The following is an 18,027-nucleotide window of genomic DNA, read 5'->3' on the forward strand; positions in this document are numbered from 1 at the left end:
CGACCGTAACAGCAACGCAGTTCCGGACTGAAGCGTCTGGAACCGCTCGGCCACAGCGGCCGGCAAATTATATCGATGCAACAGAATGTTTACACACTGGATGTGTTTTTAATACTGAGTATCTTCCTTTGTTAATTTGTTAAAATGATCACAAAACGAATCGGGTATGTAAACTAAGAAAGGAAAAAAGTAATGAATTAAGGAAGAGGAAAGGTAATAGTTTTGCAGGAGAAATATTATTAAATCTGATGGACTCCAAGGACAAGGTTTTGACACTCATACAGGAAAGGAAGCGCCATCTAAAGCAATTGTCGAAGCATATAAATAAGTGTAATGCATTTACTGTGTAACCAACTATAATTATATAGTGTCAAAGGAACATTCATGAAAATGACCGAAAATGTCAATTTTCAGTTTATTTTTTATTTATTAGTGGAACCCATGGACAATAAGTTCCGAAAGTTTCAATAATTAAATCGCATCCGAGGAGACTGAAAAGTAATTAAATGTGTGACACGATCTTCCTGCCACGTCCACTTTTTGGAGCGACCCTTCAATACTAGCTAGGTGAACAAAGAATCCGTGGATTACTATCAATCAAACTTGCATGGGATGCATCTAGAAGACTGTTACTCTTTGGTTTCATAGATCTTCTGTGACTCTTTTCCGTATCTTAGAAACAATAACAAACCAGTTGCTTTGTTTATGAAGAAACAGTTGTTGTCTTTCCACTTTTTCATCTTACACAATTGTCAGAATTGTAAATTATCTTACAATTCTTGTATTTAATGATAGGAAAGTAAGTAGGATGAATGTATTAGAAAGAATAGTCTTTAAGATTGGAAATTTTACTCAAGACAGCTTGAGAGAAATGGATTTACAGTGTCTCTCTGCAGCTAAAATGTCAGTTGAAGATCTAGTAAAGGAAAGAAGACAGAAAACAAAAAACCAGCAGAGAAGTATTGTAGGGAAATTTGGAAATTTTGGTAAGTTGTATGGGACCAAACTGCTAAGGTCATCAGTCCCTAAGGTAAAACACTACTTAATCTAACTTACGCTAAGGACAACACACACACACACACACACACACACACACACACACACACACACACACACACACACATGCCCGAGGGAGGAATCGTACCTCCGACGGGAGGACCCTCGCAAACCGTGACAAGGCGTCCTTAGACCGCGCGGTTACCCCACGCGGCAGTCTTGCAGGGAAAGAGGATCCTGAGCACAAATCTGGGGCTTTCTGAAGAGGTAACATAAGAAAAAATTAGCTTGTACTTGAAATTGCATTTCCTTAAAATTATGTTTTTTTCAATTTTGAAATTCTGAGTGTAACCTGAGATATAAAGCAAAGTATTTGGAAATTTGCAGGGATTTTATATGATACTTGGAGAATTACAATTAAAAATTATGAAAGTACTCCGATGTACTCAAGAAACCTCATAAGAGAAGCTTACTACATACAAAGAGATTAAATAGAGAAAATTTTGTAGAAGTGTCTTGAATAAATTCCGAGAAAAATTACAAATTTCATTTTTTGAAAATTAATTTTTAAATACCATAAATGAAAGTTAAGTGTATAATCCAACGAACTTAGCAGTAAATGTGTTAATTTCATTGCCGTATCTGCAAAATTGTGGATTTGGTACATCTTTTAAACAGTGTGCGTTTTCCATGAAGTTCCCCCCTTAATACTCCAGTGATAATTTTTTTTCCATAAACTATAATATATATTTACGAGTATAACTTCAGTTTTTAATATTTGCAAGAGTAACAGTATCAGAGGTTCTGTGGATCAAAATTCTCACTAGCTTTCAAGAAATGAGTACAAAGGATGATCAAAATTTGTTCACACGGTACTCATTGATACACATGAAATTTAACACCGTCCACCACTGGAAGAAGAACCTAAAAAAAAAAAAAAAAAAAAAATGCAGCATTCAAATGATTAAAATGCCTTGTTTCAGGAGATGATAATCAGTGGCAGGAGGTGTGCTTCAAAGCGTTTGTGTCAATACTTTCTGTATCTTAAAACACACAAAGCAAACCAGATAGTTGAGTTTTCCGATTAAAAGTTGATGACACACAAAGGGTATGCGTTAATGCCCAAGATTTAGTGACGAAACAAGAATGTTGGTACGTAAGCATATAAGCTCATTTACAACAAAATCCAGTCATTGTAGCAGCAGTTCTTCTAAGTAACTGATTTTATGTGTTAGTAGGCTCAGCAGAAACATCCAAATTTGCAAGTTAGTTACCAACTTGGTTACCAATTATAATGAAAACTTCAAATTATTGTTGGGGCAGCCACAAGTAGATTCTTGTTATACACGTGGGCAACTGAAACAAAAACTGAAAAGACCCCATCTCAGTGATGTAAACAAAAGATGTGAAGCTGCAGAGCTCAGTCTCAGCTTACAAAGAAGTAAATTCGGTTGTGTTCCATACGAAAAAGGGAAATGAGTATGGAAATAAACATCCTAGTTCTCAGCAATTGTAGTACAGTGTAAGCAGACTATGCAGCTGCCTGTTTCTCCAGCTCAAGAATTGTTTTATGTGTGGCAGTTAACAGTGAGTCTATTTTATATTCATCACATCAAATGACGTGTTGCAGTTTTGTATCTGTATCATGAGAAAGTTGCTAGGAAAAACTCTCACAAAGTTTGTTCTTTCTTATTCGATCGGAAAATTTATTGGAAAATGTGCTATCTGAACTGAGCGCTACATATATTCCGATAATTGCGCGTGTCAGAAGGAAACCACCTATTTATTAGATTCTTATTATGATACAGTACGATTCAAGGGAACTGAATATTTTTTTCCAATACGTGGACATTCTTATATGTCCTATGACAGGGACTTAAGCGTGATTAAGAGAGTCTTGAAAAATAATGATTATTTGTATGGTACTCATAAAATAATAAAACTTACTAATAGTAGCGATGCAGAAAAACAAATACACTGTTAAATACATGATTCAAAAGCAATCACAGGTTACAGAATTTGGTGGTTACACTATTGACAGAAAGTACATTTCTGCAGATACTGTCGAAAACTCAGTGCCTCTAGAGCAAAAAATTCAGTTTCTCATACAACAATTTCACCATTTCATTTACAGGTCAGACGTTCGAGGTTGTGTGCTAGCTTTATGTATTTTACACCTAAACCTACATCTACCCCTACATCTCCATCTTTACTCTGCAAACCACTGTGAAGTGCGTGGTGGAGGGTACGTAGCATTCTACTAATTCCACAAGCTGTGACATTGTCGCGAATAAAATAGTAACCCGTATATACAATAAGATTCCTTTAATTTACGTCTATGGTCACAAACTTTTTGTTAACAGATTACCGGTTTCGGTCTATAATGACCATCATCAGATCTTGGTTTTTATAGACCGAAACCGGTAATCTGTTAACAAAAAGTTTGTGACAATAGACGTAAATTAAAGGAAACTCATTGTACTAATTATCTGGGCTGTCTCCCGCTCCATTCACATGTGGATAGCTGGAAGAATGATTGCTTAAATGCGTTATCGCGTATTGTAATTACTCTAATGTTGTCTTGCCGAAAAATACGTGAGTGATACATAGACAATTATAATATGTTTCTAGAGTCGTCACAGTAAGTTGGTTCTGTAAACTTTCCAAGTTAGTTCTCACGGGATAGTTTGCGTCTATCTTCAAGCGTCTGCCAGTTCAGATCTTTCAGCAGCTTCGCAACTCTCTCCCACGGGTCGAACATACCTGTGACAATTCGTGCTGTCCTTTGTATCCGTCCAAGATTTACTTTTGATTCTATTTGGTACGGGTACCATACACTCAGACAATATTCTAGAACGGAACTCCTTCGTAGACTGATTACTAATTACATTTCCCTTGTATTCTGCCTGTGAACCCCAGTCTGCCAACTACTTTACCTACAAATGAGGGTGTGTGATCATTATATTTCATATCTCTACGAATTGTTACACTCAGGTATTTGTACGAGCTGACCGATTCCATTTGTGACTCATTGACATTATTGTCATAGGCTAGCTACTACGTTTTTTCGTTTCGCGGAGTGCACAACTTTATATTTCTGGACTTTTAAAGCAAGTTGCCAGTCTTTGCACAACTTTAAAATCTTATCAAGATTTGACTGAGTATTTGCGCGGTTTCTGTCACATGAAACGTCCTTATAAATAACTTCATCGCCTGCGAAAAGCCTGAGATTACTATTAATATTGTCCTCAAGGTCATTAATATACAGCGTAAACATCAATGAGCTCAACACACTTCCGTGGGGCTTCCCGAAGTTACTTTTACATCTATCGATGACTCTCCATCCAAGACAACTTGCTTCATTCTCTCTACCAAAAAACCTTCAAACCAGTCACAAATTTCGCTTCAAATCGATACGATTGTACTTTCGATAGTAAACGTATGTGTGGTACTGAGTCAAATGCTTTTCGGGGAATCGATAAATACTGTATCTACCCGACTGTCTTAATACATGATTTTCAAGATGTAATGTGAGAAAAGTATGAGTTGGGTATCATGTAATATGTTTTCGCAGGCCCTGCTGGCTGACATGATGAAGGTCATTCAGTTCAAAATACCTTACTGTGTTTGAACTCAGAGTGTGTTGTAAGATTCTGCAGCAAATGGATGTCAAGCAAATTGGACGGTAGTTTCGTAGACCACGTCTGTTGTACACGTTTTACATGGGCGTGCCCTCTGCTTTCTTCCAGTTACTGGGCACCGTTTTCTATTCGCGGGATCTTCGGTAGATTATAGTTAGAAGAGGGGCTAACTTAGTCTCAAATTCGGTATAGAATTTCAACGATTTCAGTCATTCCTCAACACCAATGACACTAATTAATTTTTATCTCACTCATCTTTTCAGCGGTACGGGAATTAAACTGGGGCAATTCTCCTGGGGTTTGGTTTGTAAAGGAACATTTGGAAGTGGAGGTTGTCGTTGCATACACTCATGTTACAGTCTTGGTGCCACCCTGATCCGATATTGCCAACAGCTCCTGCTTATCCTCTGGATAAGGTCCCTCTAAAAGACCAAAGGCACAGAAAAACTCATTCGTTACATTCCTGAAGAAAATAGAGGATTCTACGAAGATACTATCTTGTCTTGATCAACAGATGTGCAAGAATATAGTGACACAAGAGTGCCCTTAAGATAAGCAGCACTTCTTTAGATGAATATTCTTCCAAATTTAGCAATACTTAAATCAGAGACGCACTGAAAAACGCCAAGGCAGGAAAGCAACTGGACCGGATGGAATACACGCAGAATTCCGTCTTGATTGCGGGAAGTATGCCAAATAACGGCTTGCAGAATTTTATACAAATGTAATGACAACAGGGGATATACCATAGAAAATAAAGAATTCAAAGGTCATCTCACTGTGTTAGCTGGAAAACCAAGTGACCAGCCAAAGAGTTATAGACTAATCGCACTGCTCAGTGTCATATATAAGCTGCTCGGGAAACTCCTATGTAACAAACTGAGCCCAAAAATACTGGAATCAATGCCAAACGAACAAGCAGTATTTCGACCTAATAGAAGATATACTGCCCAATTGCTTTCCCTGACAACCTATATGGAGGCAGGCTGTCAAAAAAATCAAAAAACATCAACTGCATTCATAGATCTGAGTGCAGCCTATGACACTGTTTGGAGACAAGGGCTGTTGTGCAGACTAATTCAAATAATTGCATGTGGCGATACTATCAGACTCATCGATAACTTGCTTGCTGGAAGAGTTTTTTAAGTATATACTGCAGAAAGAAAGAGCTCCATCTAGGAACTCAGCAATGGACTACCATAGGGCACAGCTCTTGTCCCACAACTCTTCAATCTTTACATTTCCAACATTACAAACACACAATCTAGGAAGTTTGGCTATGCGGATGACTGGGCCCTAGCTGCACAACACGGATCGTTGTTGAGGCCACTGAAGACATCCTGTGCTCCGATCTAAAGTCACTGAGTGGCTACTTTCACGAATGAAGACTACAGCCAAACCCGAACAAGACTGAGGTATCGTGCTTCCACATTTGCAACCACTCAGCAAAAAAAGAGTTCAATGTTATCTTTGGAGTGAAACGCCTTAACCACAACAACTACCCCAAATATCTAGGACTTACACTGGACACGACGCTCTCTTACAAGAGCACATGACAAAGATTGCAGGCAAAGTGAGGACAAGAAACACCATCATCCATAAATTGTACAACACTATTTGGGTCTCCACAGTAAATACAATCCGCACATCAGCAGTTGGGCTTATCTACTCAGTGGCAAAATACTGCGCTCCGATATGAATTAATAGCCCCTACACAGACAGAGCTGATGTGGTATTAAGCGACCTATGTGCATCATTACAATAAAATCTACCCCTACCGTATGGCTGCCAACCCTGAGCCGTGTACCACCACCAGAGGTACGGCCAAAAAATGCTCTCCTCAGATAATACCGCAAGGTAATTAATAACCCACACCTCCCCATACATAATGATACAGCTGACCTGGATTGCAGAAGACTTAAATCGAGAAGACCACCACCACTCACTGCTAAAGAGACGACGACTTCCAACTTTGACATCCACAATCTGTGGAAGCAACATTGGCGAGAACACTGCACACTAAAATGCCAAAGTTTTAAGGTAAATGAGAAGTCACCCGGCTTCAATCAGTCACGCAAAGTGTGGACAACTTTAAACCGCATACGCACTGGCCACGTAAGAAGTGCTGACGCCCTCTACAAATGGGGAAAGATACTAACTCCACACTGCGACTGCGATGCTGAAAAGCCGGCCGGTGTGGCCGAGCGGTTCTAGCCGCTTCAGTCTGGAACCGTGCGACCGCTACGGTCGCAGGTTGGAATCCTGCCTCGGGCATGATGTGTGTGATGTCCGTAGGTTAGTTAGGTTTAAGTAGTTCTAAGTTCTAGGGGACTGATGACCTCAGATGTTAAGCCCCATAGTGCTCAGAGCCATTTGAACCATTTTTTGATGCTGAAAAGCAAATAGTAGGAGAATGCTAAGTTCGAGTTTACTAGGGAAACTTCCACTTGCTAGTTGCAACAGAGGAGGCTATCGATTATATTCAACGTCTGGGTGTCAATTTGTAACTAAATTGTATGTAAAGTGTATAAGATTAGCGATGTGTGCTATACGATAAATAAATAAATTTTCAAAAAGACGTAAGTCACAGTATTTAGGTGGTCATAATTTATTATAAAATAATTTTGATTCATGTTTATGTCCCTTATGTATGATACTTCAGAATTCGTAATTTAGAACACTTTTCTCAAGTTTTCCCAAAACTATGTTTATTGCACTGTGGCTCCTTTGTAAAGGAAGGATCGAGTCGTCATTTCAGATTAGAAGAAAACTAATTTTCACTCCTTCGCTTTTAAAAATGGCGTCACTGATGTGCTCTTTCGTTTAGACATATCTAAAAATAATTATTTTCTGGATAAAAATGCAATGGTAATCTCATAGAAAATGCTCCCCTACATACCCGTACAGTCTGTGAGAATTACTGTTCCTTGTCTTACGTCAAATGAACACTATTTCGTTCTTTCATCGCTTCTTACGACAATACCGAAACTACTGGTTCGGAGAATCGGTGCACACTGATCGGTAACTCTGCATCTGCTGTACAACCCAAATGACCGTCTCCTCTCCCTCCTCACCCTCCTCCCATCCTCCTCCTCTTCCCCCGTAGTTTCTGTGGTCGACCTTCGTCTTGCTCTTCTTTTCCTACGGAAGTGCCAGATATAACCAGTGGGAACACACCAATCGGAAACTCCACTTATTCGACTGTTAACCTTATCTACTAACGATCTCTTTCAGTCCCAGATCAGGTTAAAATGGCGATGTAGTGATAAAAATGGACCCCACAACTGGGATATTATATTGTTACGACCAGCCGGGGATTGTAGTCAGCCAACAAGTGGGAAGAATACGAAAGACTAATGGTAATCAAAAATCCGGAGTCCTTCCTTTAGATCTAAAACCTTCAAATCTGGTCTGCTTCCAAGTCCTATCTTGCAGGCACAGAGAAAGTAGCGCAATTAATCAGCCAGAAACAGAAACCGTCTTGACTGCACGGAATTTCATTATTTCGATGCAATCTACACTACACTACTTAAATATTAACATAGAAAAATTACTTCTTACCTTTGACGGTACATATCAAAGCTGAAAATTCGTCAGTCTTGAAATTTACTTGTAACAGAAGCACAACATGTCCATCACTCAAGTTCCACCAAATGGCGGACTGCTGTCTGCGCTTTATTGGAAGCATTAGATGCGACCGCTGTTTTCCGGTAACCCAGAGGAACACTATGTGGCCCTTACTATTCGTCGACCCTTACTAGCCGCAGTTACGTTAATTATCCTATTCGAGAGAGCTGGGTGTTGTTTCAAGACGACTGTATGTGCTAAACTCATTTGAGGCATCACGTGTCAATAATATATGCGGATGTGAATTTTGAAAATTTTGAAAAATTACTTTTTTTTCTTAAATTGTTATATGTGATGGTGAAGTGCCAACGGCCTTGCCGCAGTGGTAACACCGGTTCCCGTCAGATCACCGAAGTTAAGTGCTGTCGGGCTGGGCTAGCACTTGGATGAGTGACCATCGCCCGCATGTCGTGGTCGTGCGGTAGCGTTCTCGCTTCCCACGCCCGGGTTCCCGGGTTCGATTCCCGGCTGGGTCAGGGATTTTCTCTGCCTCGTGATGGCTGGGTGTTGTGTGCTGTCCTTAGGTTAGTTAGGTTTAAGTAGTTCTAAGTTCTAGGGGACTGATGACCATAGATGTTAAGTCCCATAGTGCTCAGAGCCATTTGAACCATTTTTGAGTGACCATCTGGTCCGCCGAGCGCTGTTGGCAAGCGGGGTGCACTCAGCCCTTGTGAGGCAAACTGAGGAGCTACTTGATTGAGAAGTAGCGGCTCCGGTCTCGGAAACTGACATACGGCTGGGAGAGCGGTGTGCTGACCACATGCCCCTCCATATCCGCATCCAGTAACGCCTGTGGGCTGAGGATGACACGGCGGCCGGTAGGTACCGTTGGGCCTTCATGGCCTGTTCGGAAGGAGTTTAGTTTTAGATGGCAAAGTACAATCAGGACTGCAGAACTCTATCATAATTGCATATAGCACTAAATTATCAAGGCTGTCTGCTCTGACCATGTCGTGCAGTTCGTTACTGTCTACGTTGTACGGGCTAAACGTTTTTCCATCATATCTGCACATCATAATTGTCACTCCTTCTACTTTTAGGATGACTTTTCGGTATTTCTTGAGTGTTTCTGGGCAGTTTAACGTTCTAGCGTTTTGAGCTATCTGAGTACAACAGTATGTTATTGTCGCAGCAGATCCAACCGTCAGGTGGAACGCTGTGGCTGATTTGAGACAACCATATTTGCTGTCGCGCTGAAGGTGCTTATAGCTCTGCCCTGGAGGCTCTTTAGGCAGCGGATGTGGCTGTCGGCTGCCCCACATTGCGGCCTCGTATTCCGCATTGGGCCAAAAACATTATGACTACCTATTTAATAGCGTGTTGGTCCACTTTTCAAACACAGTACAGTAGCGATTCTGCTTAGCCTGCATTGTACAAATCGTTGATAGGTTTTGAAAAGCATGTGGCGCCAGATGTGTGCTCACAGCTCATTAAATTCCCGCAAATTACGGGGCGGTGGTTTGTGTGCACGCAGCTGCCGCCAGGTGTGTGTTCCAGTGAGTACAGATCGGGGTCATTTGCTAGCTAAAACATCAATGTGAGTTCATATCACGCTTCTCAAAGCACTGCAGCACACTTTTGGCCTTGTACTACGGAGAGTTATCCTGCTAGAAGATGACATCGCTACCAGGGAAGATTTCAACCATGAAGGGATGCAAATGGTCCGCATTCATGTACATCACGTAGTTCACTGCTGCCACGGTGTCTTCGAGTACGACTATAAGTGCTGTAGGAGCCCAACTCCATGTACCTCATAGGATAATTATCCTAGCACTGGCCTGCGTCTGTTTCGCGGCGACGTTTCAAGCAGCCATGGACGACGGCGTGTAAGTACCCAACCATCGAGCTGGTGTAACAAGAAACAGACTCATTCGACAGCGACAGGTTTCTATTGATCCACGACGAAAACTCAGTGATGCTGTGCCCACTGCAATTGTAACTGACGATGTCGTTGGTCAACATAGGAGCACCTAGGGGTTGTGTGATGTGGAGCTTCGTGTTCAATAATGGCCTTTGGATGGTGCATTCCAAAACGCTTGTGTCTGCGCCAGGATTGTACTCTGTCCTCAGATCTGCCATAGATCGCAGCCTATCCAGGACTACAAAATGGGGGATCCTCAGACCTCTACGTTTTGTGATGAGACGTGGATGTCCAGTGCCATATGGCCTACAGATTATCGCACGCTCCATAGGTGCTCAGGGCTAGTATGCAAACAGCGGACAAGCTTCGCCGTTTCAGAGATTCTCGTTTCCGGTCTTAGAGCCACATCAATGTACCCTTTGTTAAAAGCGCTTATATCATTGGATTTCCACACTTTCCGTCCGTATCTTCGGTATAATGACTGCCCATTTGTCTCTCCTCTGCTTACATTCTTTCCTTACCGTATCACGTGTGCACAGGGCCACCGGGAGACACTCATCCTCGCGGTGGGTAGTGGTCATTATATTTTGGCTAATTATTGTACAGCGTAATTTTGCAGTGTGAGGGTAGGGTGGTTTCGGTTTAGTACCGGGAATATCTCCTGAGTCTGCCAAGTTCTTTCTTTTTTTTCCTTATTGTAAATTCATTCCTCATACGAGGCAGGCCGGCAGCGGCCTACATGTGCCGCTCTTCGGCCAAGAGGTACAACGTTAGATACAATAGAAGACAAAGAATAGAAAAAATGCGTGATAAAACAGGATGATAAACGTAACATGATAGATATGAAGCTGTTCGACTGAAGGTACTGGATTCACAAAGGAGGTCAACAGTTAAAACAAACGCAGACATTCAGTTCGATACACCAACATAGAAGGACACCGATGAAAACCCTGTTGCACAAAGTGAAGAAACACTGGCGCACAGAACCATTGTGGTGACGATCATCGCCGAAACAGACACCAACACACTGATGAAGGAGGGGGGCCTGCCACTGGGTGTAGGGGAAAGGCTGGGGTGGAAGGAGGGGGGGGAGGACCCAGTGGGAGAAAGAAGGGAGGGAGAGGGGTTTGAAGCCTGGGGAGGGGTGGAAGAGGGAGACAAGGGAGAGAGGAGGGGGAGGAGAAAGGAATGTCGGAGGGGGAAGAGAGGGAGCCCTGGAGCAAAAGGGGGGAGAGGGAGAGGGGGTTAGATCCGCTAGGAGGGATAGATGGAGGGAACAAGGACATCATCAAGGCAAGTGCTCGTTCCTGATTTCTCTTACACGCGGTCCCCAAGTGATGTGTCCATTGACAGCCACTCCCAGATATTCTGCAGTGCGAGACCTTGGGATGGGGCCCTCCATGAACCACAGAGGATGAAGATAGCAGGCACCATTTTTCTTTTAATTATCCGTGCCTGACTCGTTGTATCATTATTTTTCATGCACCACTTAATGGCCCAGGCTCCCTGTGCATCGCATGCCATCTGTAGTCTTCAGCACATGACGTTCGCGTTAAGAGACTTCGGGTATAGAGTCGTGTCGTTTGCATGCAGCACTAACGCGGCATTAAAGACACCAGATCTAGACCCGTAACCAAACCGCAGTACCGTCGCAGATACAGTCAGCCTAAGGGCGCTCAAACGTCCCTAGCGACGTATGGCGAGACTGGACTAAGTGTGCATTGAAGTCGTTTGTTGCTGAACTAGTGAGGGTGAACAGAGACTCACCGGACCGATCTGTGATATTCGGTTTGGGAGCGGAGAGACACAACCTGTACCAAAGCCGACTACATATTTTTATGCAATTCTAGTTAATACATATACGTGATAGACTTTTTCACTAAATTAACGGCAGTAATCGACACTGCCTGAGTGTATTCACTTTCTCTACCTGTTTATTCAGTTACATTTTCTTTCGAGGGCACAAAGCCAGTACTTAACGACAACGACATATCACACTGTTTCTACTAGTCATCACGGCATTGGTTTCTTTTGGGGTCGAACCTGTCGCTCTACCGTGAAGTTTATGGATAACAGTTTAAGACTTCCACTGTGCTTAACGCTGACTTGGTCCAATAGGTCACAAGATGATCCATCAGATGGTTGAATTAGCGTTTCGAAACTGTGCTTATTCATTATTCCCTTTTGCTTAGATATTACTACAAATATTGCTTTTTCTTTATTTCTACTTTTGAAATGACGATGCAAGTAATCATTGTCAAATGTCTCTGTCAAAAAATTGGATTACAAATTTCAAATGAGCATTCTAAAATGTTTCAGTTATTACGATTTTTCTCAGTATTTCATTTTACTTTTGGCTCAGTCAAGATGGCACAGGCTTCATTGTTCGTGAGATCGTAAACTATGTAGCCAATTTCTGAAATATGCATGACATGTCAGCAATGTAGCTTATGTGTCTCCAGTATTTTCTGTCCCTAATTACTATAGACTGTATCAAGTATTACGATCCCTCCCCCGCCCCCCCCCCCCGCCCCCCCCCCCCCCCCCCGACTAGACTTATTTTTGTTCTAATATTACACTGCTGTGATTATATTGCATGGTGATGGGTTAAAAAAAATGTGTCTTCACAATGCCCAGCTGAAAAGTCTAATTGGATTATTGTAGATTTCTATTTATCGCTATCTTTTGAATACCAGTGATTGAAGGATTTCAAGCTTCATCACTTCATCTCTTCCATTATCCGGTGGTGACATTTTTGCAGCTATCCTACCTGATACAAATCACGGTCCTCATTCTCGACATTTTATGAACAAGAAAATTCAGATTCAAATTATTTCCTAACACCAGCTCTTCCCGCCGGCCGAAGCGGCCGTGCGGTTAAAGGCGCTGCAGTCTGGAACCGCAAGACCGCTACGGTCGCAGGTTCGAATCCTGCCTCGGGCATGGATGTTTGTGATGTCCTTAGGTTAGTTAGGTTTAACTAGTTCTAAGTTCTAGGGGACTAATGACCTCAGCAGTTGAGTCCCATAGTGCTCAGAGCCAGCTCTTCCTTGTATGAACTCCCTCTTCGATATTAGGAAGTTGTTATTGTTGTTGTTGTTGTGGTGGTGGTCTTAGTCCGAACACTGCTTTGATGCAGCTCCCCTAGCTACCTATCCTGTACAAGCCGCTTTACGTATACGTAACTACCGCAACCTACACACACTGTAATCTGTTTATTGCAGTCAAGCCTTGGTCTTCATCTGCAGTTTTCATCCTCCACACTTCTCCCCGGTATGAAATCAACTATTTCTTGACGTCTCGGGATGTCCGATCAACCTCTCCTTCTCTTGCTACGTCATAAAACACTTTTTCTCTGACTAGATAATATTCCTCTTAATTAGTTAACGGTTTCCCCACATAATCTTCAGAATTTTAGCGAATAATGAAGTTCGTTTTTACGTTATCACTGAGCGTTTGAAATTTTCCTTGCTTTAATTCACCATAATTTCTTTAATTAGGTCATTTAAAGGAGGTAAAAGTTTTTATTTAATTAAAATCAAGAGGATACGTCAGTTAGCATTACAAGAACCTGTCGTCGGCTCACTCTCACTACCGGGGAGTTCAAAATGTAAGTCCCACATAATTACGGCAGGCCAAGCAACTTTTAAGTGTAATAGATATATGACACGATATTTCAGTATAGTCACAAAGTTTCAGTAGCCAACAGTCGGAATGTTCTATCAGTCATTCAGTTTCTTGACAACAGAAATCCGCTCCTAGGTAACGGAGTCTTTCGAGAACCACTGTATGAACGATCTCATCGTTGGAAAATCTGCGAATGCTACGAATTACTTCTACGACGGGAAGGAAACTGTGCTCTGTCGATTCAATGTCTCGATCGTCTTCTCGCCCGATCAATCGTACTGCCCCGCATACTTCTACTCGACGTTTCCAGTTGCCTCGCGATTTCACTCGAACACTCTGATGCTCCTGTTATTTGGAACGCAAGAGAACTGTCTCTGAAGAAAGCCCGTAACATCTGCTCTCTTCTGACAGTGCGCTGCTCTTACAGCGCAATGGCCTCAACGTGGGACGACATGTGTAACTTACTTTTTGAAGTTCCTCGAAGATGACACACATCTACACCTTTCCTCAGATCTCAACTATATGAACACTTACTCATAGCTGTCCGATGCAGCTTAGACTTCTGACCTAGAAACGAATCATCTACTCTATTACCAAAAATGAGCTGTGTTCTTTTGTTGGGTGTAATAATTCTGATTAACCTATCGCTTCTACATCTACATCTACATCTATACTCCGCGAGCCACCTTACGGTGTGTGGCGGAGGGTACTTATTGTACCACTATCTGATCCCCCCTTCCCTGTTCCATTCACGAATTGTGCGTGGGAAGAACGACTGCTTGTAAGTCTCCGTATTTGCTCTAATTTCTCGGATCTTTTCGTTGTGATCATTACGCGAGATATATGTGGGCGGTAGTAATATGTTGCCCATCTCTTCCCGGAATGTGCTCTCTCGTAATTTCGATAATAAACCTCTCCGTATTGCGTAACGCCTTTCTTGAAGTGTCCGCCACTGGAGCTTGTTCAGCATCTCCGTAACGCTCTCGCGCTGACTAAATGTCCCCATGACGAATCGCGCTGCTTTTCGCTGGATCATATCTATCTCTTCTATTAATCCAACCTGGTAAGGGTCCCATACTGATGAGCAATACTCAAGAATCGGACGAACAAGCGTTTTGTAAGCTACTTCTTTCGTCGATGAGTCACATTTTCTTAGAATTCTTCCTATGAATCTCAACCTGGCGCCTGCTTTTCCCACTATTTGTTTTATGTGATCATTCCACTTCAGATCGCTCCGGATAGTAACTCCTAAGTATTTTACGGTCGTTACCGCTTCCAATGATTTACCACCTATGGCATAATCGTACTGGAATGGATTTCTGCCCCTATGTATGCGCATTATATTACATTTATCTACGTTTAGGGAAAGCTGCCAGCTGTCACACCATGCATTAATCCTCTGCAGGTCCTCCTGGAGTACGTACGAGTCTTCTGATGTTGCTACTTTCTTGTAGACAACCGTGTCATCTGCAAATAGCCTCACGGAGCTACCGATGTTGTCAACTAAGTCATTTATATATATTGTAAACAATAAAGGTCCTATCACGCTTCCCTGCGGTACTCCCGAAATTACCTCTACATCTGCAGATTTTGAACCGTTAAGAATGACATGTTGTGTTCTTTCTTCTAGGAAATCCTGAATCCAATCACAAACCTGGTCCGATATTCCGTAAGCTCGTATTTTTTTCACTAAACGTAAGTGCGGAACCGTATCAAATGCCTTCCTGAAGTCCAGGAATACGGCATCAATCTGCTCGCCAGTGTCTACGGCACTGTGAATTTCTTGGGCAAATAGGGCGAGCTGAGTTTCACATGATCTCTGTTTGCGGAATCCATGTTGGTTATGATGAAGGAGATTTGTATTATCTAAGAACGTCATAATACGAGAACACAAAACATGTTCCATTATTCTACAACAGATTGACGTAAGCGAAATAGGCCTATAATTATTCGCATCTGATTTATGACCCTTCTTGAAAATGGGAACGACCTGCGCTTTCTTCCAGTCGCTAGGTACTTTACGTTCTTCCAGCGATCTACGATAAATTGCTGATAGAAAGGGGGCAAGTTCTTTAGCATAATCACTGTAGAATCTTAAGGGTATCTCGTCTGGTCCGGATGCTTTTCCGCTACTAAGTGATAGCAGTTGTTTTTCAATTCCGATATCGTTTATTTCAATATTTTCCATTTTGGCGTCCGTGCGACGGCTGAAGTCAGGGACCGTGTTACGATTTTCCGCAGTGAAACAGTTTCGGAACACTGAATTCAGTATTTCTGCCTTTCTTCGGTCGTCCTCTGTTTCGGTGCCATCGTGGTCAACGAGTGACTGAATAGGGGATTTAGATCCGCTTACCGATTTTACATATGACCAAAACTTTTTAGGGTTCTTGTTTAGATTGTTTGCCAATGTTTTATGTTCGAATTCGTTGAATGCTTCTCTCATTGCTCTCTTTACGCTCTTTTTCGCTTCGTTCAGCTTTTCCTTATCAGCTATGATTCGACTACTCTTAAACCTATGATGAAGCTTTCTTTGTTTCCGTAGTACCTTTCGTACATGATTGTTATACCACGGTGGATCTTTCCCCTCGCTTTGGACCTTAGTCGGTACGAACTTATCTAAGGCGTACTGGACGATGTTTCTGAATTTTTTCCATTTTTGTTCCACATCCTCTTCCTCAGAAATGAACGTTTGATGGTGGTCACTCAGATATTCTGCGATTTGTGCCCTATCACTCTTGTTAAGCAAATATATTTTCCTTCCTTTCTTGGCATTTCTTATTACACTTGTAGTCATTGATGCAACCACTGACTTATGATCACTGATACCCTCTTCTACATTCACGGAGTCGAAAAGTTCCGGTCTATTTGTTGCTATGAGGTCTAAAACGTTAGCTTCACGAGTTGGTTCTCTAACTATCTGCTCGAAGTAATTCTCGGACAAGGCAGTCAGGATAATGTCACAAGAGTCTCTGTCCCTGGCTCCAGTTCTGATTGTGTGACTATCCCATTCTATACCTGGTAGATTGAAGTCTCCCCCTATTACAATAGTATGATCACGAAACTTCTTCACGACGTTCTGCAGGTTCTCTCTGAGGCGCTCAACTACTACGGTTGCTGATGCAGGTGGTCTATAGAAGCATCCGACTATCATATCTGACCCACCTTTGATACTTAACTTAACCCAGATTATTTCACATTCGCATTCGCTAATAACTTCACTGGATATTATTGAATTCTTTACTGCTATAAATACTCCTCCACCATTGGCGTTTATCCTATCCTTGCGGTATATATTCCATTCTGAGTCTAGGATTTCGTTACTGTTCACTTCCGGTTTTAACCAACTTTCCGTTCCTAATACTATATGCGCACTATTTCCTTCAATAAGAGATACTAATTCAGGAACCTTGCCCTGGATACTCCTGCAGTTTACCAATATTACGTTAACTTTTCCTGTTTTTGGTCTCTGAGGACGGACGTTCTTTATCAACGATGATAATGTCCTCTCTGATAAGCCGTCAGGTATTTTATCGTTTCGCCCAAGGGGGGGTCCCTCTAACCTAAAAAACCCCCGTGTGCACGCCACACGTACTCTGCTACCCTAGTAGCTGCTTCCGGTGTGTAGTGCACGCCTGACCTGTCTAGGGGGGCCCTACAGTTCTCCACCAAATAACGGAGGTCGATGAATTTGCAACCATTATAGTCGCAGAGTCTTCTGAGCCTCTGGTTTAGACCCTCCACACGGCTCCAAACCAGAGGACCGCGACTGACTCTGGGCACTATGCTGCAGATATTAAGCTCAGCTTGCACTCCGCGTGCGATGCTGGTTGTCTTCACCAAATCAGCCAGCCGCCGGAAGGAACCAAGGATGGCCTCAGAACCCAAGCGGCAGGCGTCATTCGTTCCGACATGTGCTACTATCTGCAGCCGGTCACACCCAGTGCGTTCAATAGCTGCCGGAAGGGCCTCCTCCACATTACGGACGAGACCCCCCGGCAAGCACACCGAGTGCACACTGGCATTCTTCCCCGACCTACCCGCTACTTTCCTAAGGGGCTCCATAACCCGCCTAACGTTGGAGCTCCCTATAACTAATAGGCCCGCCCTCTGTGACTGTCGGGACCTTGCCGGAGAATCGGCCACTGGCCCAACAGGCGAGGCATCCTGTGGTGGCTCGGAAACGATGTCATCACCACTAGGAAGCACCCCGTACCTGTTGGAAAGGGGTAAGGCAGCTGCCACGCGGCCAGATCCCACCTTCGCCTTTCGGCCAGG

This window comes from Schistocerca americana, chromosome 2, assembly GCF_021461395.2.
Source record: "Schistocerca americana isolate TAMUIC-IGC-003095 chromosome 2, iqSchAmer2.1, whole genome shotgun sequence".
NCBI lineage: Eukaryota > Metazoa > Arthropoda > Insecta > Orthoptera > Acrididae > Schistocerca > Schistocerca americana.